This window comes from Urocampus carinirostris, chromosome 19 (genome assembly GCF_059441175.1).
Source record: "Urocampus carinirostris isolate Australia breed hairy pipefish chromosome 19, RoL_Ucar_1.0, whole genome shotgun sequence".
Classification (NCBI taxonomy): Eukaryota; Metazoa; Chordata; class Actinopteri; order Syngnathiformes; family Syngnathidae; genus Urocampus; species Urocampus carinirostris.
The window spans coordinates 17,245,748-17,269,892 of NC_142367.1; positions in this window are offsets into that span (position 1 = coordinate 17,245,748).

Genomic DNA, 24,145 nt, shown 5'->3' on the forward strand with positions numbered 1-24,145 from the left:
AATAACACCACCCAAAATTGTTTTTTTTTTATAAAAAAAACACTCTGGGCCACTTTGTCTAGACCAGGGGTGTCAAACTCAATTATACAGAGGGCCAGAATTCAAACCACACCTTTGGCCGCAGGCCGAACAGGATAAATATTTATTGAATACACTTTCCTTTTTTAAAAAAGTAAATACCGTATTTTCCGCACTATAAGGCGCACCTAAAAGTCTTAATTTTTTCCAAAAGCTGACCATGCGCCTTATAATACAGTGCGCCTTATATATGGCTCAATATTAAATCGCAAGGTCTAGCAACTTACGCAACAGCCGCCGACTCGATTTTCCCCCAAACGTGGAGTAGTCCGCGGTGTATGCTGGGATTTATATACTGGCGTTTCATTGGCTAACCAATGTGTCAATCATCATTTGAATCGATCGCTATTGGCTAAAGTTATTCGGAGCCTCGGATAGGCTAGAGGGCCAAAACAAGCCCTGCAATTGGCCGAAAAAGATGACTGAATAGCAAGCTTGCTAAACTACGCCATAAAGAAACATGTTTCATTAGTCTGTAAATATTTTACTCTCCTGGATTTACTACACTCACGGTTGTAAGAAGACCATGGTTGCGTATCATTATTGAACTTGAGAACTTAGGTGAGCTATGCGGCTTTATATTTTCCCGGTATCTTGTTTTAGAACGATCTTGATGTTGCTGTGATGAGTTGAGTGAATTAAACTCAATTCCAAGTGTTTATTGTCATATGCACAGTAAAGTTGCGAGCGTAAAAGAAAATAGAAACTAAGGAATGGTTGGCATTTCTTGAATCCCAAGACTTTAACCTTCCGAATGATGGAACGATGCATTTAAGTGACATCGTACGGACACCGCATCCGCACGTGTCTACGACACGTATTTGCTTCTTTGCAAGCTTTGGGAATGTTAAGGGCGTAATAAGTTGGACTGAATCATCTGACTGTTTTGTCTATGTTCCCATTGTAGCGCCTTATAATCCGGTGCGCCTTATCTATGGAAGATATAGGACCAAAAACTATTTTATAGTGCGGAAAATACGGTAAATAAATATGAATTTAGAACAGTCAGGAATATTATTCCAGAATAAACAAACTTAAACATTAAATGAATTAAAAACCGTTGCTCTCCATAAAAAATATCTCCTGTCAAAACTATAAAAATAAAAATATGAAAAAAACGGAAAATATAAATAAAATTTGTGCTTTTAACTTTGTGAATTTGCTCTAGTGAAAAACATCTTCGTATTCTTCTTTAATTCTTTAACTTTCTGTATCTTTTCTCTGGATTCAAGGTTTTTCAGCTTACTCTGAAGTTTTTTCTTGTAGTGCAGTTTTACATTAAATTCCTTAATTACGGCCACAAAATCTCCACAAATAAGACACACGGGTTTACCGGCAATGTCAGTTAACATAATTTTCTCGGCCCTTGTTGTTTTTAGTATCCGAGTATAATTTGAAAGTTATCAGGGTTTCATGGACCCGGGCCATTATAGTAGATGTATATAAAAGGATTTTGCGGGCCGGATATAATTGTACGCTGGGCCGGATGTGGCCCGCGGGCCGTGAGTTTGACACCTGTGGTCTAGACCATCAGAGCAAACCGCTATAAAATGTGTGTAAGGTTTTAATTTCTTGAGTACAAAAAAAATCTGTAAAAATAAATTATTTTTGTTTTAAATAACACCTCCAAACATTGGTTTATTTTATTCAAAAACGTATGTTCAGGATGACCTAAAGTTTTGCAAAATTTTGTGTAAAATGACATTAAAAAATTGGTCAAAAATGGACCAACCCAAATTGGGTTGATTTGACCCAACTTCTTTTGGGGTTTTTTTAGAAGCGACACCCGCACATTTTGTTTTCATTTCTTTAGTACAAAATAATTTTGGAAAAAAAAATGTTTTAAATAGAATTTATTTTTCAAATAACACCCCCCAAATTGGGTTATTTTCATACAGAAACGTCTGTGTCATTTTTGTTTGGAATAACCCCAAATTTTGGGTAGAACGACCTTTGAATAATGGGTAAAAAAAATTACCCAATTTGGGTTCATTTGACCCAATGTCTTGTGTTGTTTTTTCAGAAACAACACCCACAGAATTTATATTGTGTTTTAGAATATTTTGTACAAAAGAATTCTGGGGAAAAAAATTGCATTTTGGTTTAAAATAACAAGTCCCAAAATGGTTTCATTAATACAAAGAAGTATGTGTGATTTGGTTTAGAATAACCCAAATGATTGCAAAATTTGGTGTAGAACGACCCTCAAATAATGGGTCAATTTCTCGCCTGCAATGGATCAACACAATTTGGGTTTGTTTGACCCAACCACTTGTGTTGTTTTCCAGAAACAACACCCGTGAAATGTTTTCGAATATTTTGGACAAGAGAATTCTAGAAAAAAACAGCATTTTGGTTTCAAATAACATATCCCAAAAACAATTTTATCTATACAAAGAAATCTGTGTAATTTTGTTAAGAATAACCCAAATTATTGCAAAATTTGGTGTAGAATAACCCTCGAATGATGGGTCAATTTCACGCCTGCAATGGATCAACCCAATTTGGGTTTGTTTGACCCAACCTCTCTGGTTGTTTTCCAGAAATGACACCCCCGAAATTTGTATCATGTTTTCGAAAATTTTGAACAAGAGAATTCTGGAAATTAAATAGCATTTTGGTTCATTTCAGACCGAAATATCTGTGTCATTTTCTTTAGAATAACCCAAATGATTGCAAAATTTTGTGTAAAAAGTGTCCATGATTGCTTAACCCAAATTGGGTTGATACAAACTGGTGCGTTGTGTGGTTTTGCAAAGCCCACAAAAAATATTTGAGTTTATTTGGTCCTAGATAAGTCTGCAAAAAAAAAGATGATGACAAAACTCCCCAAAATGTGTTTTTCATAAGACAAACCGATTATTTGTGTTGGGTAAATTTGTGAAAACCGACCCTAGAAAAATGGGTTCAATTGACCCAAGTATTGGGTTGGTCCCTATTTTGTTTCCGAATCAGTATATCCATTGTGTTATTACTCTTACTGTTTTCCTATTTTCTCCCCTTATGATTAACTTTTTGGGGGGGGTGATAAAATGGACTGAATCACAATCAAATGCTGCGTTTGAGTTCCAATTTTTGGTCCAAAAATTAAAGCTAAACATTTTTTCTGGAAATATCAGTTTCTTCAAATACAGTCATTCATGTACCGAGGTATCACTCTACACAAATTATAGGCTAATTTTAAAAAGAATATCGAAAATATTTAAACACATTGATGTGTCATTGATTTATCATCCCGATTAAAATCAAATTTCCTAGAAAATTACAATAACTGGTGCGCTAAATTCAGAGGCGTTCTAACGGGGCTACCTAGGGCCTTCGGGTCACACTTTGGTGACCACTATTAATTTGGATTTTTTTGCGTTTTATTTACTGACCACTAGAGGGAGCAAGACTTAGTATACTGTGGTCTTTCCACCTCCAACAGCCCAACAGCCGCCCTGTCCTATGCAGATCCCCAAAGCACAAAGGTTCGAATGGTCGAAAGAGAAAATAATAAGTTCTTTCCATTTTTATGTATTTCTTTTCAATGTATTGAGGCTTCTGTGTGCTTTTGTATTCTTCTGTGCAGTTTTCTGGGGTTTTTCTTCCTTCGTATTACTGTATACTAGAAATCACTCCTATCACTCGATTTTTTTTTTTCCCCCCCCACTGTAACGAAGTGCAAAACTGTCGATTTACTCGATTACGAATTCCGGAAATGGTTCCAAAAAAAATGTCAGTTTGTGTTGTTTTTATGGTAGTTTGAATGTCTATAAGTAGTCATCCATGAAACTTTTCTATATTTTTATACTGGTAAAGAAAATTCCTTTAAAAGAGAGCTTGGACGCTAAGAGTTCAAATAAAGGTACTTTACAAATTCGCGATAAAGTCGATCAAACTTAAAGCTTCAATGAAATAATCGAGCATATCGAATATGCGGTAATGAAGAATGATTGAAGTCGGAGACTAAGAAGTCTTCATTGCAGTATTGAGTGTGTGTACAGTTGCTCCATAAGTTTTGGGACGCTTCAGTTGTGAATAGTGATAATAATGAAGTGATTTTAATGAAATTAAGTTCTGACAATCTTCACTGAGATATTAAAAAAATAACAGAAATTGTGTCCCAATACTTATGAATGTAGTGTTTGTTTTTTTTTCGTTTTTGTAGAATCCCAATGTGCTCCAAATTGATAATACTATTTATTATGATATTGGTGCATTATTATCACAATGATTATTACAGTTATTCCAACCATAATTATTATTAATAAACATTTCTTTACTCAATAGATGGATGTTTTTTGTCGATTTCCTTTCATTCATTGACTGTTTTTTTTTATATATCAATTTAGTTTGGACGTCTATCACCATACAGCTGCCCCCAAGGTTGGTCAGTTCACCTCAAGGGTCCATCTCGCTCAAGAAGTACCTCAAATTTGTCAAGACCAGAATGGAGATAGGACCCACTTGCGTTGTGTTTCTCACAATTTTTATTGCAAGGAAGAGAAAGGGTTGCGCCCACAATCCGGTGATTGCTGGACACAGGAAGCAGGTCGCTCTGAACGTGGAAGTGGATCTTCTGTGGCGAACGATGGCGGTGTCGGGAACGGAAAACGGGTCAGTAACCGGAACAGGAGAGCAAAAACGTGGTCAGGGTCGGAAGCCAGGAAAGGAGAGTAGACATGGTCGGGGACAAAAAGAGGTCAAAAGCTGGGATGGGAGAGTAGACGTGGTCAGGATCAAAAACAGGTCGAAGCCGAGGGACAGAGGGGATCAAAAAACGGGACGGGTGGGTCGAATAAGGCTTGCCGAGTGTTAACTGAGGTTCACAGATGGTCTGATAACAGGGGATTGACAGGGCTGGGTTTAAATAGGGACAGGGAGCCAATCAGAGCCCGCAGCGGTTAGTGCCAAAAGAGCGGGCACAGATGATTCACATCAGTAATCATGACAAAATTCAGGGGTGTTCATTGTCGTGATCTACTGGTGGCTCGCCGAGGTAGTACTTGTAGATCACGGGAAAGTATATTCAGTGCGTTATATCTGTCAAGGTTAAAACTTGAGATTGTAGTAGAAAGAAGATAAGAACACACTCTGAGTCGTAAACTTCGGTTTTTGATAGCCCCTTTCATCGGCGGTACGTGCTTCCAGAATCGGCACAAGGAAGAACACACTCCTGCTTTTTCAGAATGCTCATTTATTGAAATGTATTGAAATTAAAAAGTGAGTTGCACTTGTGAGGCCACGATCCATTTTCCCAGACTATTATTTCTGAGAGCATGGACCAGTAAAGCGCCCTTTTGTTGGTCCTGAGGGGTCTCTTTTTTTCCACTTTTTCCACCTAAAATGAAGTGCACTTGTGCTGCCGTGATCCATTATCCCCATATTGCTGAGAGCGGAGACTGCAGAAGACACTTTTGTTGGGAACAGTGTCGTTCCAACCCACCTAAAATGAAATACACTGTGGTTGCTGTGATCCATTTTTCCCAGTTGATTATTTTTTTAGGGATTAGGACCACTGAAACCTCCTTTTGTCATCCACCTAAAATGAACTGTATCATTTTAGCTGCAATCCATTAAATGAACTGCATTGTTTTGGCCATGATCCATTATCTGCTGTTGGGTATTGCCGAAAGTGGGGAACAAGAGTGCAAATCTTTGTCATGCATGGGGGCTTTTTTTTTTTTTTTTGCATTCTTTCTGCCTAAAATGAACTGCACCTGTGTGGCTATGACGCATTATCCGTGGCGGATAATTGCTGAGAGCAGTGGCCAGCATTTTTTGGGGGTTTGGGACGCTAAAGTGCCAATTTGGCTTGCGTAAAATTAACTGCACTGTTTTTGCCATGATCCATTAGCCTCAGTCGACTATTGCTGAGAACTGGGGCAGAGAGAGAGAATGATATATATATATAATATTATGTTAGCTTGATAACATAATAAATTCAAATTTGGAATATTCTTTTTAATGATTTTTGGGGAAAAAAACACTAAAAATGAGATTTATACTGCAGTGCGACTGTTTTTTCCCCTCTGATCATGCAATTTTAGATTAACGTATCTTGTAGTCAGAGCAACTTATAGTTTTTAAAATATTGAGTACAGCAAATAGGTTTGGAACAAACCCAATGGCAATAATTAGAAGGGGAAATAGACTTAAGAGCCACACGGTGTCCGTTGTGAATTATATGTTTAGTAAACACTGCTCACCCGAGGGGGTCAAAAAGCATTGACACCAGATTTAGAACCACGCCGCATTCTTTATGAAGGTTTTTCTCTCAACGTCGAGTTATCCCGCCTGCCCGATATAAATTTTATCACAGCGAGCCAGCCCAATTCCGCTAACTGTAAATATCCTGCAGCGGGACGCGCCATATATCGTGCTAAATTGGTCTAGCCCACACTGTGACCTCCCTTGTCTTATAAATTGACTGCGACTCGAGTCCGTAATGGTCTGCTCGGAGCCGGACTTTAAAAGTTTCACGCCTGCAAAGTCGGACCGTGTTGAAGTTGTGAGAAAAGTGCCTGAGGAATTCAGAAGACATTTTCCTCATGTGGAAAGTAAGGACCGTATTTTTGTCTGTCCGATAGCATCGCGTCACAATTGAAGGCTGAGACAAGCCTGGATTGGTGGAAACCCTTTATAAAGGTCTATCTTTTGAGCAATACATGCTTCTGTATGGTTTTTAACCGAAAACCAGTGCCTCCGGACTAGGACTACTTGCTGTGATTGACGGAATAATGAATTCTGGTGCTTACCTGAAGATCCGAAGCGCTCTTGGATCGTGCAGCAGGAAGCATGTCCACTTCCAAATGGCCCAGGTCAAAGTCCAGATTCAAACCAATTGAGATTATGTGGTGTGACCTTAACAAGAGGTTCATGCTAGAAAACTCCCTAATATGGGGGATCGGAAATACTTTTGTAAAGAAGAGTGGGCCAAATTTTAAAAGGCTCACTACCAAGTCTAGTCAAGTCATGTTTATTTGTGATGCCCTTAATCACAAGGAGGCTCAAAAACCTCCACAGACTATCGCAAACTACTGACTATTATTTCACCATCCCCTGATCTAAAACCTACATGAGGGCAAGGAAAAACTCAAAAACCTCAAAATGAGGAAAATGAAGAAACCTTGAGAAGGGGCCGCGCATGAGGTAATCCCCCTTTCAGGATGACTCGGCTGCAATGGATATTGCAATAACAAACAATAAATTTAAAATATAGAATAGATCGTTAAAGCATGATATAAAAAGAATGACCAGGTTGCAAAGGATGTGGTATTAACAAACAATACATAGATATTGTCAACATGAAATATAGATACTGAAATTCATAAGCTATCAAATATAAGTGTGTTTTAAGCCTAGATTCAAACAGTTCCACTGAGGTTGCAGATCAAATCTCAAAGGGCATAGCATTCCACAACACCAAGGCCTAAATAGAGAACATTGTGGATTTCTTCTTGGCTCTTGGGATCACTAGTAGACCAGCATTTTCAGAGCGAAGGCTCCGGACCGGAACATACCAATAATCCTAAACGTCTGATTTCGGTTATTGCTGCCAAAATGTAGCCCAACTTGCATTTAGACACATAGACATAGAGCCAGATATTTTTACCAGAAAAAAATTGTGACTTAATAAACAGAATCAACATTTTAAAACTTAATTTGTAATTCCTTGGTTTGTCTCTGTGTGATACTAAAATTGGTTTGATGATCGGAAACCTTTGAGAGTGATAGGTACACAGAAACAGGGAAGGGGCAAATAATTTTCACAGCACTGTAGAAAAGTAGCAAAAACACACCCAAAGTTTTTTGGGGACCATGGCCAACCCAAATGCCCAAACACCGAAACAAGTTAAGCACCTCGACACCTATGTCGGTAATTATTTCGTCCCTCCAGATGAAACAGGACACAAGAAAGTGGCTATGTCATTCGGGTCAGGGTGACACAACACACTCTTCTGTCCAACAGCAGGCCCCGACAGCATTCACTGGTTTACCCCTGCCGTATTATAGAACGCATCCAAACATCCCATTATCCTTTCACAACACCTCTCCACTCATTCCTGTCACCAACAAGAACTCTCGCTTCCACTACATTTAGACCTCTTTCCTGCAGTGCACTGTATATACAGTGGAACCTCGGTTTTCTAACGCCTTTCAGTTCGAACAAATCGAAATCCGACCAAAAATTTTGAGAAATTCTTGTTTCGTTGTCGGATTTCAACTGCCGGTAATGCGTGAGTGCGTACGCTAGGGTGCGATGCTGAGCGGCGTACGGGTGTAGATCGCTCTTTTCGTGACAAACTGTTATCGCGTGCGGACGTGCTTCGTTTTGCTTTCGCTTTTAATATAGGTGTACCAAGTGTATTAGCCCCTAATTATGCCTCCGAAGAAAGTCGGTGCAAGCAACAAAGTTGCTCCAGGTGTAAAAAGAAAAGTAGTGCGTACAACTATTGCATTTAAGAAAGAAATAATAGCAAAATATGAAGGAGAGTGTCTGATCTTCTCCCCACCGTCCACCTGCGCCTTCTGCTGACCACCACAAAGGTAAGAAATCCTATGCATAATTCTTTTCTTTATCCTTTTTTTTATTTTTACACGTTCATGTTAGCGTAATCTTTCGTACAGAAGGTTACGATAACGCGAACGTACGATTAGCCTGGGTTAGCTTCATGTTTGCGTTAAACATTCAAGGTAAACACTCAGGGTGTTGGAACGGAGCCCAACATTCAGGGTGTTGGAACGCAGCCCCCTTTCCAATGAACCGCTCACCACTTGTTGTGGAGACCCGGGTGCTAAATGACTTGTAAACGACCTGATTTTTTTATTTTTACACGTTCATGTTAGCGTAATCTTTCGTACGGAAGATTACGATAACGCGAACGTACGATTAGCCTCGGTTAGCTTTATGTTTACGTAAACATTCAGAGTGTTGGAACGGATTAAAACGATTTACATTATTTTTAATGGGAAAAATGATTTCGGTGATCGAACAAATCGGTTTTCGAACAGGGTTCTGGAACGGATTATGGTCGAGAACCGAGGTTCCACTGTATACAGTTCTGTATCTATCAATGCTAATAACGATACAAACGCTTCCCAAAGCTTCATGTTTCCATCAACGAAAAACGTGACTTTCCTTTAGGATTGTATTTCCACGTTGTCGTTCCCCGTTGTTGTGTGATAAGTTAATACAGCTCGTACATTAAAGAACTTTGTGCTCGGAAAGCACGGTCTAAAAGTATCTCACGGAAGCGCTGACACATTTAATCACGATTTCATGTTCGCCGCAAAGACCGTGACTCCGTGTCGACACGGAAACGCGCTACCATAAAAAAAAAAACGGGAAAAAAAGAGTCGCCTTGATTGAAGTTATCATGAGCGCGTTGCGAAAACGCACACAATAGCTATCGGAGTGGTAACGGAAATAAGCCCCGCCCCCTTCCAGTTCTCATACAATGTTGTGTTTCCGATGATTAGGCAGGAAGACCCCGTGTTCGTTTGTCGTGTCAAAGATGAAGACACCAAGGAGAAAAAAAAAACGGAAAAGACGACGAGGTGAGGCGGGCCAAAGCTTTCATACTACCCACTGGTGCGATAAATTAATTTTGGATTGCTTCTCCGGCTTTGGACAAAATTGTTGTGTTGAGAGAATAAAAGAGATTAAGGCTTTTAATTAATTATCCCCGGTAATTTATTCATGCTTTTTTTTTTCAAGCCCATCCTAACCAGTTTGTTTTGGGGGTTTTTCAGTATGTTGCCAGTTTATTATATTCATTTCGGTTTAAATATTAAATAACAAACAAAAAAATATAATAAATAAGTCCATATAATAAATAAAAGAAATGGATTATAACATTAGATCACAGGGGGAATAAAATAAGACAAATGTATAGTATCAATTGATTTGTCTTCTCAGATACTTTTGCTCATTTTAAGTACATTTTTTTATGTTGTTATACTATTCTAAAAGTGAAATAATATATACAATATACATACATACAGTAATATATATATATATATATATATATATATATATATACTTAATAGATAATATATTTAATAGGAGAAAAATATTTTCAAATTATTTTAATAATTTTTTCAGACATTTTTGCTCATTTTAACGTTTTTTTCTATTTCATTATTTTAATCATAAATAATATAGTAAATAATTATATTAAAACTATATTATTTATACAGTAATAAAGTGGAAAAAAAAGAAAATTTAAATATTTGCAAAAACATCCAAATCATATAGAAAATACTTATAAGTAGAGAAAATATTTTCTATTAATTTATAATCAATTTTGGGTTTTTTTCTGATATTTTTGCTCATTTCAACGTTTTTTTTTTCTACTTGATTATTTTATTAATATAGTAAATAAAAATATAAAAACTATAACATTAATACAATAATAAAGTAACATAAACATAAGATAATTTAAATATTTACAAAGACATCCAAATAATATATATAATAACATTAAATTTAGGTAAAACTAAAATACATTAGACCTAATAATGCAGTACACAAATATAGTGAATAAAAACGTATTTTAAAAATCAAAATAATGAGCTTGTATAATTAAACTGATGAAAAAGAAACCAAATATTTTCAATTGATTTTAATCAGATAGTATTGTACTTTCTATGTTTTTCAGTCATTATATTATTTAGCAAAACAATTCAGTAAATTGAAAAAAAACAGTAAATAAAAAATACTCAAAAAAGCCTAAATATAGATAATAATATTAAATTGAGAAAAATATATTTTTTTTTAATTGATTTTTTTCTGACATTTTTAGTCATTCTAGTCAATTGTATAAGAAAATTCAAACTAACTCAAATAAAAATAAAGGAAAAATAAAAGAAAATACAGGAAACAACAATAATTTCAATCTAGTTTTCTGATATATTTGCTCATTCTGATAAATTATATGAAAAATAAACCAAATATAAATTTTAAAAAAGATAAAATGAAAGGAAACAAATCATGATTTCAAGTTCAATTTATTTTTCTATATTTTTATATTTTCAACCATATATTTTTATGTTACTATATTATTTCAATCACATATTTGTAACAAGGCAGCATGGCGGCGCAGTGGTTAGCGCGTGTACGGCACAGTTCTATGGTCTTGGGAACCTCCTGTGTGGGTTCAAATCCAGCTATCGGACTTCCTGTGCGGAGTTTGTATGTTCTCCCCGTGCTTGCGTGGGTTTGCATTTCAGGTGGATTGGACGGTCCAAATTGTCCCAAGGTGTGAATGAGCGAGTTGTCTGTCCCTGTGTGCCCTGCGATTGGCTGGCAACCAGTTCAGGGTGTCCCCTGCCAACTGCCCGATGATGGCTCCAGCACCCCCGCGACCCTACTGAGGATAAGCGGTGCAGCCAATGAGATGAGATGAGATATTTCTACCAAATAAGAACACCCCGAACTTGAATTGTTTTAAACCCCATCATTCAGTCATCCTATCAAAGCACGAGTCGACGGTACCATTGTTTTGATATTTTTTCCTCTCTGGGACAGCATCTTTTTCTAATTTGCATTCCTTAAGTCAGCAACGGTTGAGCTTGAGCTGCAGTTAATTGCTTGTGTGTGTTCCGCTCTATACTTCCCGGCTTTCAATATAGGAAAGGACCCGTCGCCGATTCCGTCTTTGTGTGGAGTTAATGGCTCGGAGTGTGCTGGGAAATCCGGGCGCCCTTGACGCGTGTTTGACAAGAGCTCAATGTGTAAATCAGTTCATTAGCCAACTCGCTTCTTTCGGAGTTTGGGACCTCGGCGTCGCTAAAAGTGTCCTGAGTACGATTGTGTTTACACGAGGAGTTTTGGGTTGATGACCAGCCCAAGTGAGAGCTCGAAAATGAGAGTTTGTTTGTTTTTGCAGCAAGTTAACGCATTCTCACAGTTCGGGGATGTGAGTGATCGGTCTCCTCGGAGGGAAGAACTAGGTTCCTCTAAATTACACCTTATTGGTCTGGGCCCTCCTGGTACAGAGGTGCATACGTGCACTTTTATTAGATTATACATCTCACCGGCTGTCATGCCAGAGACATATTTTCCCCCTACATGGAGTAGGGCTGCACGATGAACCGAAAACGAATCGATATTGCGGTGTGACGTGGTGCGATTGCGTCATCGCAAGGCACTGCAGTTTTTAGTAGCAGGTTTGTGTCTTTTTCCCCTTTGTTATTTGAGTGATGGAGTATTTGGCCAATCAAATGGGGTGGCAGTAGCTCAGGAGGTAGAGCGCTCGTCTTGGGATCAAGAGATCGCAGTTCGAATCTCGGCTCCTCCGTGTTACATGTCGAAGTGTCCTTGGGTAAGACACTGAACCCCTAATACCCCCAATAAGCAGGTTAGCGCCTTACATGGCTGCACGGCCGCTATTGGGAAATGTGAAGCACATTGTAAAGCGCTTTGGGAAGTCATTGACTTGAAAAGCGCTATATAAATGCAGATCATTTCATTTCATTTCAAAATTGTCACTGTTAAGCTTTTAGCAACGTCGGCCAGTCGGAGACGAATTTTGACAGCACTAGCCAATAAAGGCGAGGCAAAATTTGCTATGCCCCACACCCAATATTCCCTTTAAGCTGCATGTGTGCGCAATTGCGCACTACCCAGAGCTTTTCCGCACACAAGAAAATCTAGCCAGCTCACAAAAATCAGGGCTCCAAATTGCTAATTAAAAAGGGAATTAAGTCAAAGTTACAGTGCATGAAGGTAAAAGTACACAGGTTCCCCTGACGCTGTGTTATATGGCGGTATTTTGATGTCAATGTCGAAGTAGAACGAAGTTGAGTAAAGTCAGTAGAGTTTTTCGAGAACCGGCTTCTTCGGCTCGGCTCACTAAAAGGAACCGGCTCTTTTGGGTTGCAAACGGCTTTTCAGGTTGTTTTTGCTTCTTTAATCCATACACGACCAAATATTATGTAAAATTGTGCACAAAATGACTTAAAGGAAGGGGGGGAAATAGAACAAAAAAGAAAAAAAACACCAAAATGAAAAAGTTGCGAAAAGCTGAGAAAAAAACGAGACAGACGGAGAGAAAAAAAAAACGGAAAAAATCATAAAAATAGCCATAAGAAAAGAAAGAAGCAAATAAAGGAAAAAAAAGGTAATAGAGAACAAAAAAAGCTAGGAAAAAATAAACACACTGAGATTTTTTTGAAAAGGAATTTTTAAAAAAGGGAAAAAGAGGAAAAAGTTTGTGTTGCATTCAAATAATTTCCAATTATATCAAGTGAATCTTGTTGCCAACATTGTACTTCCACTAAAAAATGCAATTAAATACAGTTCTGTATTGTGCAACCGACTAAATAAGCCCCCAAAAATGTTAGTATTATGCGGCAAAAGTTACCAGGAATAAAAGAAATGGAAATCTTGTGAAAGAATTGTAAAAACAAATGACGTTTGTAGGCCCTGCAACCTTGGCAATCGTACATGAGTCAATTCATTCAAAAGTGAAAAATAATTTTGCATTGCCGGAAACTCAGCAAAATGTAACGTGATGTCAAGTTTTGGACATGTTTGATAATGAATTAGTTGCCACACTTGGGATTGCTGTTGCTCACTGTTGTTTCAAGCGTTGCTCACCGACTTTGTGTGAGCGCTCAAACCCGTGGAAAATTACAGGGAACATTGCTCACACCCTGATCAGACAGCAACCTTAACAAAGCCCCAGAAGAGGGAGCTGTTTTCTTAAGGTTAAGACATGTCACTAGAAAAAAGCAATCGCAAAAAAACAAAACTAGCACAGAAAATCGCACCAAGATTGCAATACCGCTCTGAAAAATCACAATTATTCAGTTATTTATTCATTCCAAAATTGTCTATCCTAATATGTAGCTAATTCGTATCCCACACAATCAAAGGATACCAATACTAACAGACACATGAAGCCTCATGAAGCACTTGCTATGTTTTAACCTCTCCTTGTTAATTGAATTAAATCAAATCTGCTATTTCTGTTCCATTGCTAAACCAAAAGCATCATCTAAAGCAGTGATTTTCAACTGATCTTCAGGATCCACCATAATTAAATGTCACGATTGCCCTCACCTGGGCCCGCTCGTTTGGCGCCACCTGCTGCTCGTTACCTGATTGGCTCCCCTCCTATTAAACTCAGTGCTCCCATTCACTCCTTGTCAGTCCGTCAACGAACCTCTGCACTTGCAAGACTTGCAATTTGACTCTGTCCGGTATCCTGCTCGTGTATCCGGTATCGATCCCGTCTGTCCCGAACTATTCGGTATCTTGCTCCAGTATCCAGTATCGATCCCGTCTGTCCCGTCTTGTCCGGTATCCTGCTCGTGTATCCAGTATCCGGTATCGATCCCATCTGTTTTGTCCTGTTCGGTATCTTGCTCCAGGATCCGGTATCGATCCCGTCTGTCCCGTCCTGTCCGGTATCCTGCTCGTGCATCCAGTATACGGTATCGATCCCATCCGTCCTGTCCTGTCCGGTATCCTGCTGGTGTATCCAGTATCCGGCATTGATCCCGTCCTGTCCGGTATCTTGCTTGTGCATCCTGTATCAGGTATCGATCCCGTCTGTCCCGTCCTGTCCGGTATCTGCTCGTGTATCCTGTATCTGGTATCGATCCCATCTGTCCTGTCCGGTTTCGATCTCGTCCGCCCCTGGCTTCCTATTTTCCTGCGCCTGACTTTTCTGTCTCACTTCTTCTGCCCAGTGATCGCCGAATCGCTGGCATTTGTGTTCCCGCGCATGACAAGCATTTTTGACCCTGACACCCGCCTGTCCAGTTCTTGCACCCATTTTTCCACCTGCTTGTTCCTGATCTCCTCGAACCAAGGTTCCACTGTACAGTACAGTACAGTGGAACCTCGGTTCTCAACCATAATCCGTTCCAGAACCCTGTTCGAAAATCGATTTGTTCGATCACCGAAATCCTTTTTCCCATTAAAACTAATGTAAATCGTTTTAATCCATTCCAACACCCTGAATGTTTACCTTGAATGTTTAACGTAAACATAAAGCTAACCCAGGCTAATCGTATGTCCGCGTTATCGTAATCTTCCGTACGAAAGATTACGCTAACATGAACGTGTAAAAATAAAAAAAGAAGGATAAAGAAAATAATTATGAATAGGATTTCTTACCCTTGTGGTGGTCAGCAGAAGGCGCAGGTGGACGGTGGGGAGAGGGATGGAGTGGAAGGAAAATGATTGTTTGGAAGGATGTTCTTTTCTCTTAAAATATCGATAATTAGGGGCTAAAACACTTCGTACACCTATATTAAAAGCGAAAGCAAAACGAAGCACGTCCGCACGCGATAACAGTTGGTCACGAAAAGAGCGATCTACACCCGTAGGCCGCTCAGCATTGCACCCTAGCGTACGCACTCACGCATTACCGGCGTTCAAACTCCGATTTTTTTGACCAAACAGCGAAGCAAGAATTTCGCGAAATTTTGGGTCGGACTCCGATTTGTTCGAACTGAGAGGCGATCCAAAACCGAGGTTCCACTGTACAGTGTCTTTGTTCGAGGCACCTGGCTTTGGCCACATCAAGTTGACATATTTCAACCTGCAGCTTGTTTTTCTCTTGCGCTTCTCTGAGTGTTGTCTGGCGGGCTGGATTCAATCTCTTACCGGGCCTGGTCTGGCTCCGCGGGCTGCCTGTCTGACACCTGTGGATTAACCGCTTTCCGTATTTTCCGCACTATAAGGCGCACCTTCAATGAATGATATATTTTAAAACTGTTTCCATACATAAGGCGCACCGCATTATAAGGCACTATAAGTGCATGCTGGTTTAAGATCAGGTAATTGTGCAATTTTGTAATTGTTATCATGTGCAGTCCTTTGAGACATTTTTGTGATTAAGGGCTATATAAATGAATGTGACTTGACTTGACTTGGCTACAGTAGAGGATGTAGTTACGTTATGCAACCATTAGATTGTGCCACGCTAAAGGGAATGTCAACAAAACAGATAGGTCAGTCAAACTTTATTAATAGATAACAAACAAGCTTTCCACAACTCCATTCACTCCCAAAATGAATAAACAGCCGTTTTATTATTTTTTCTGAGGTAAAGCATTTTCGTGACACATCTTTAACATCTTTGAACAACAGCAAAGCATAACATTTTACTTTTCCTCCATTTAGTCAACACGCAAAAAAACGTCTGAAACTGTTATGGTAAATGAAACGTTAGTGCAATCGCAATATAGTGACACTCGTAATGTGCAAAACAATAACAATAAAGCAATAACATAATAACTGTAAAACGTAAAACGTAAACACGCACCAAGTAGGACCACCTCTGAATTCTTAAATGTTAAGTTCCTGTGCCAGCGCTGTTGCCTTCATTCGAATAGTTATTGTACTGACACTTCTACTTGCTGCTCTTTGTTCAACAACCCACTGTTCAAGTGTGTCCTCTAACTGTGGCCATCTCACTTTTATTGCCACGGAAACTTTGTTTGGTCTTCTTTACCTGGCGCAGCTTATCCTCATGCTTCCTCCACTTCCGCACCATCGATTCATTCATGTTGAACTCTCTCACTGCTGCTCTATTTCCGTGTTCTACTGCGTGACTGATCGCCTTGAGTTTAAACTCTGCGTTGTAAGCGTGTCTCTTAAAAGGAGCCATTTCAGGGTCTTTATACAAACGCACAAATAAAAGAGAATCGTTGTTTAATATTTCCTAGTATGCACAGCGGACTTCTTCTACGGGAAAAAATGGAGTCGGTGGTTGCTTCTCTTAGTTGGGAGACCTTGCAATTCAATATTGATCCATATATAAGGCGCACCGGATTATAAGGCGCATAGTCAGCTTTTTAAAAAAAAAATCAGATTTAATGTGCGCCTTATAGTGCGGAAAATACGGTAATTTGTATAGCACATCAAATAATGTGATGCTGTATCGTAGGCTGAAACACTGAAGCATTTCCTCTCCCGCGCTGCTGTTAGAGCGCTAATAAACCCGTTTTCCGTCGGGGGTGGAAAACGCAAAATAACCGCGCGCTGGGGGTGCGTAACGGAGTGTGGACAGCTCAGCCTTTTCCGCGTGTTTAGACAAGAAAACCTTCTTTTATTTTGGGCGGCAGCCAGATGTTGATGTCCCGGCTTTCCGCCACCGCTTGTATACTCCATTAATTAAAAACAATCATTTTTCTCCTCCGCGGCCCGTCCCCCCCCGCTGTCCCCGTTAGTAATTAAATGTTCAGAAATACTAGCCGTGCGCCACGTGCATAAAAGCAAAAAAGGGGGAGAGACCTGCTGCGTACGGTTTCATTATGCGGCAGACGCCGAGGCCGCAAACTCGAATTTAATGAGAAAATAATGAGCGGAGTTGAAATTCCTTAACCGTGGGGGGAAATTGGGTAAAATGAACCTAAAAAAATCGGAGGGTGCTGGGTAAATATTCTCACAGGTGCTCTGGGTTTCATTATTTTAAAAAACAAAAAAATCAATGTTTTTCTTTTCTTAGAACTATAAAAAGCCCAAGGTCACAATCCATTATAAAATCATTTGGATTTGTTACCGCTGGTAACCGCTCCGCTTTTTGAAACTTCGAACCATAAAGTATACTTACTCTTAATGTTGAGGATAAGTCACGGACATAAAAATGGATTCCTGAAGGTATCTTTGATCCGGTGGTATCTTGCATCGCTTCTTTAACATTCAAAGAACAGAGTTGCCCTCTAACTAAATACATTCATCCAATATCTGCACCGCTTATCCACAGTAGGGTCTCGGGGGGTGCTGGAGCCCATCCCAGCTATCTTATGGGGCGGCTGTAGCTCAGGATGTAGAGCGCTTGTCTTGGGATCAAGAGATTGCAGTTCGAATCCCGGCTCCTCCGTGTTACATGTCGAAGTGTCCTTGGGTAAGACACTGAACCCCTAATACCCCCAATAAGCAGGTTGGCGCCTTGCATGGCTGCATGGCCGCTATTGGTGTGTAAGTGTGTGTGAATGGGTAAATGTGAAGCACATTGTAAAGCGCTTTGGGAAGTCTTCATTGACTTGAAAAGCGCTATATAAATGCAGATCATTTCATTTCATTTCATTGAAGCAGTGGACAGGGGACACCCTGAACTGGTTTTCCAGCCAGTCGCAGGTAAATTAACAGTGCCTTGCAAAAGTATTCCCTCCCAAGAACTTTTTAACATGTTTCCATATTTCGGGCTTCAAACTTAGATTAAAAACTAAAAAATATTTTCTAAAGACACAATCATACAAAGAAACCAAATTTATTCAACATTTTATATTGTATTGCTATTTGTACAATATATACCCACAAAACCTATATACCTATAGACCCATTTATACCCTGTGTGTCAGAGTTGCCATGGCGCCCAATTGCCCCGCCCGTGTGGCGCCAGCTGCAGCTCATTGACAGATTGGCTTTCCTTCTATTCAAGCTCAGTGCTCTCACTCACCCTTTTTCAGTCCGTCAACGAACCTCTGCCCCGCAAGATGTGGGTTTTGACTCGGTCCTGTTTCCAGTTGGTATTGCCTGTCCGGTATTGTTCCTGTTTATTTTGTACTGTTTAATATCGGTTTCCAGTTTCGTTCCTGTCTAGTTTGTCCTGTTTAATTTTAAATATCCTGTTTTGATATCAATCCTGTCCGTCTCGTCCTGTCCGGTATCAACCCCATTTCAACCTGCAGCTTGTTTTTCTCTTGCGCTTCTCTGAATGTTGTCTCGCCGCCTAAACTAAATATGAATAAAATGACTAAATTTTGTGCAGGCTTGGGGAGTAACAGAATACATGGAACGGCAAAAATTATGTTGGCAAGCTGTTTGGATTTACTTTCATTTTGTTTCTGTCGCATTTTATGTTAGTTTTGCCGGAGATCAAAGCGATCAAAGCCAGGAGAGAAAGCTTACCATGTGAGTCATAATTTTATTCATATTTAGTTTCTTTTGTCTTTTATTGGCATATTTGGTATTGGAGTAATCCAAAAGTAATTGAAATTAATCAAGTTAAAGTAACCCTACCCAAACCCTGAACGCCTCATAGTACATAATACCACAATCTTCATTAAGTGTACTGTTTATTGATTTTATTTTATTTCCACAATGAACTGTTCTTTTCCTGTCAATCTTTGGGTTTGTGGAAAAATTATTATAAAAAAAAAATAAATAAAAGGACACAATGTTGATTTTTGTTTTACTAGAACTGAAATATTTTAAACCCTTGTGTTTTAAAAGCATACCACATATCGAAAATACAAACCCAAATATGTTTTAATCAATTGAAGAATGTAGCCAGAGTCTCCCCATTTCTTTCTCAGGCAAGCCCGGAGTAGCTGACGCATACTTTTATCTCTAGTTTCAATTATTATAATTCCCTGCTTTCTGGACTCCCCCAAATGAATATTACACATCAACTCCTGACAGGAGCTCTTCTCAGTGACAGCAGCTGTCCCCGAAGGCAATTACTCTTGACCGACTCCTTGATATGATACACCTAAAAAGGTGAAATAAAAATCCAAAAAAAAAACAAAGAAATGACAACATGAAATAATCATCAAGTCCCCTTTTTTAACAGCGTCGGGGTTGTATGAAACATTAATCCATTCCGGAGTTTTTCACCCCGTCTCATCTCTGACTCCATCTTGCAGGGAAATAAATAATGGGCTGCCCAAAAATGCAGACATGATGAAAAGTTGAGGAAGGGCGTGGCGAGAAATCCAGACGCGAGAATGACAGCCGGCGCTTGTTAATATTCTAGCAGTCGGCCGAGCCGGGCCACCTCATTTCTGTCTGCAAATATTTAGACTGGATCGCTCTGTATCTATGTTTTCTTTTATGCTGACACACACATACGGGTTTTATAGCAACACGGGCACCGGGAGCGACCTGGCGACTTTACGGCAGACGATAATTTTCCCTTGTTTCCCGAAAAACTCGAGTAAAGAATTGAGACATGCTGGATATAATGAGCCCCAATTGAGTGCATAACTTAAAATATATTGCAAAATTGTATTGGGGTTGTTTTGCAGATTTTTTAGGGAATTGCTGATCCGATTACAGGATTGGAAATCAAGCCCCATCGTTGGATCATTTGATAGATAGTTAGATACCGTAAATTCCGGACTATAAGCCGCTACTTTTTTCCCTAATGTTCAACCCTGCGGCTTATTCAGTGATGCGGCCAATTTATGTATTTTTTCTAACAGCCACCAGCGGCGCTCGAGTACAAAAGGTAAGATTTAGACCGGTGGAATATATGCGAGTGTGTAGCTGGCGTGTTTTTGAACAAAGGAGCGTAGGACGCGGCTATATGACAAAGTCTCTTTCCCATATTGGGGTAGACGGTTTTAATGACGTCAGTTATAAGGAGGAAGATGAGCACGGTTTACCATGATTTTTACAAGTACCGTATTTTTTTTCAACGTTTAACGATACGTTTCCCTGTGTTGCCAGCGTGTTCCTAGTAGCGTTTTGCTACCCTTCACAGACACGGTTTGGGATGAAAGTTATAATATTATTATTAAAGCTTTGAAAACTCTCTCGGTGTACCGTCTTTCTTTGTAAATATGTGTAACCATGTATAATATGTATTAACTGTATATTTTTCTAATGTATTTTTTTAGAGACTTATTCAGATATGTTTTCCACAGGCGAATCAAAAAGAAGGGGCGAATACAACGGGGGCTGATGGGAAGTGGAGTAAAGGTGAGACGTGTTTGTGGACGCAGCCGACAATAGTGGATATGTATTTTTTTCCTACCCTTACCTTTGGAAATCTACATTTTTTTCCCTTGGATTATTTTCAACGGGACCCTGACTCTGCAGGTCTGCGTTATATTTTAAGTACCGGTATCATTTTCCGTTACATTTGCCAGCTGTTGTTTTTGGACTGTTTACTTCATATTCAGTCTCGTTAAACTGAGTACTGCGGGAACGGTGCATTCACACTGATTGCTGCTTGGCCCTGTGGCTAGGACCTTGACTCAGCCTCTTGGCTGGGAGCAAGTGTCTCGGCCTCTTGGCTTTGTAGTGTATTATGATTTGACCGATAACGGATAATTGATAAAGAATATAGAACAATAAACCTATTTCGCCAACTCCCGTGATAAAGCTTTAACCTAATCAAAACATTAAACCTTAACTTTTTCCCAAAAATAAAATACTGTATTTAAAAATAGAATTATATCTGTGTAACTGTCCATGTACCATATCCTATGTTTGTTTCTTTAACTCCTTATTTAAGGTTTAACTCAAGCATGAAAGCTTTTATGTTTCAAATATACATATATACCGTCAATTCCGGACTATAGAGCGCACCTGATTATAAGCCGCACCCTCCACATTTTAAGAGGATAGTCGCTTTTATACTTACACAAGCCGTACCTGTATATAAGCCGCATGCGCCCAAATTAAATGTATGTAACGTAACCATAAAATTAACCCAAACCCAACTTTGAGTCCCGCGATTTTTACTGAACACGAAGTTCACAGTTCAATAACCACAGCCGGCAAAATAACGGAAACCGATACCGGTAGTTAACATTGGTTGCAGACCTGCAGAGTCCGGGTCATATTATACATGGTTACACATATTTACAAAGAAAGACGGTACACCAAAAGAGTTTTCAAAGATTTAATAATAATATTATAACTTTTATCCCTCACCGTGCCTGTGAAGGGTAGCAAAACGCTACTAGCAACACGCTCGCAACACATTATATGGGTCTGTTAAAAAAAATAATCGGTACTTTTAGAAATCAAGGTAAACCCTCCTCACCTTCTTCCTTATAATTGACGTCATCAAAGTTGTCTTCCCCGCTATGGGTAAGAGACTTTGTCATATAGACAACGTTCCACGCTCCCTTAATCAAAAACACGCTAGCAACACGCTCGCAAGGTCAAGTCTGCGTGCAGTAGCTGTTTCCTTCTTTATCGGACTGCTCGATTGCGTTTAGCTTGTAAGCTGCGTCATGTGCCTTGAATTCGAGCGCCGCCTACCTGAATAAGCCACAGGGTGGAAAGTTTGGGAAAAAAGTAGTATAGTACAGTATAGTATAGTATAGTCCGGAATTTACGGTATACATATAATATAAATCCATAAATTTATGAATTTGAAGTCAACGAAAGCTTGAACATTTCCCGGAATATTTCGATGCGTAGAAGCAAACCCTGGGATTGTGGCAAGCTTTGCTGACACGGCCACCACGGCGTCGGCAGCGTAATCGATCGACGCGAGCAGAGGATCGCAAAACGCTCTTAAACTGCTGAAGCAGGGCACACACTCCATGAGTCGCATCTGCGGAGGCCGTCATCTTTGATGCATCGTCCGTGTCCGCCAAGTGTGTTCCTCACCAACCCGAGTCCAAATAAACTGTGTTGTAATCTATGTACGTATATACATAATTGGATTTTTGAGTAATGAAGTTGATTACTATGAGAGGCACAACTATGTTCTAATACAGACACAGTCCTACCCATACTACTATACTCTCTTATCCATACTACTACACTATCATACACACTATACTCTATCAAACATACTACTATACTACATACACTACTATACACCCTTACACAATTTACTGCACTCTCTTGCACATACCACTATACTCTCTCACACACACACTACCATACTTTCTCACACATAATACCATACCCTTAGACACACACTACTACAGTCTCTCAATCTTGTTAATATATCTTCATACACCTGTCACCTCTGTATCAGCTTTGTCAGAAAAGAAGATCTTTAGAACACATCGTCAGCTGTTTCCCAAAGACCTTGGGAGATGTCAGGTACAGGTGGCGCCACAACCAGGTCCTGTGGGCAATAGCAGACACAATCAGCTCTGGCAACAACACCAGCAAGCAGAAACATCCAACAAGGAACACAATTTGCTTTTTTCGAGCAGGAGCGAAACCTCAACCCTCCAAGAAGACTCAGGGGATGTCTGCTCACTACAGCAAGAGAGTTGCATCTCCTGGTGGACATAGGGAAGGAGTTGTGATTCCCAGACATGATCGTAGCTACAACACTCCTGTCAGACATGGTGCTGATGTCTAGAGAGAGCAAGGAGGTGGTGCTTACGGTCTCCTGGGAGGGAGGGATGCATCAAGCTCAGGAGAGTAAGAGGGGAATGTACGCCGATCTTGTGGCTGAATGCCGGTGGAATGGGTGGAGGCTATCAAGGTGGGCTGCAGGGGCTTTGCAGGCAGGTCTTTACACTGTGTCCTGGGACTCCTTGGGATTTGTGGACTGCGCAGGCGAGGAGCCATCAATCAACTCCTGGGAGCAGCTGAAAAGGCTTCACCCTGGCTCTGGTTGAGGAGAGGGGAGGTGTGGCATAGTGCCCTACCTGGACACAAGTCGGGGGATAAATCACCTTTCGCTGGGTTGCCTAGGTGAAGGGTGTCTGACTAAGACTAAAAACCCCCAATGACCCTGGGGAGTCACTGATGATGTGCCCAGGTTCCAGCATAAGGTGTATTGAGTAACACACACACTACTATACTCTCTCATCCATACTACTATGCTCTCATACTCTCGCACACATATTACTATACTCTCATACTCTCGCACACATACTACTATAGTTGCATAATCACACTACTATACAAACACAGTCAGACCCATTCCACAAACAGTACTGTACTCTCTCACACATACTACTACATTTCTATACAGAATCTACTATAATCTTTCACACATACAACTATCCTCTCATAGACACATTACTAATATTTATCACAGTCATTACTTTATTCTGATGAACACACTACTATAGTCTCTCAGGCATGTAATATATCTTCGTACACACTATAGTCTCTTGTACACACTACTAGATACGTGCCAAATAGAATATGATTTTTTTTAAGGGTGTGAGAAAGAATAATAGTGTCTGTGAGAGAGTATAAAACTGTGTCTGAGAGTCTATAGTAGAGTTTGTATGGGAGCATAGTCGTATGTATCTGAAAGCAAAGTAGTGTGTGTATGAGAGCATAGTAGTAGTGTGACAAAGTATTGTAGTGTGTGTTTGAGAGTATTACAGTATGTGTAAGAGAGAATAGTAGCGTATAGTGAGAGTATACAAGTATGTGTATGAAGGCATATTAGTGTGT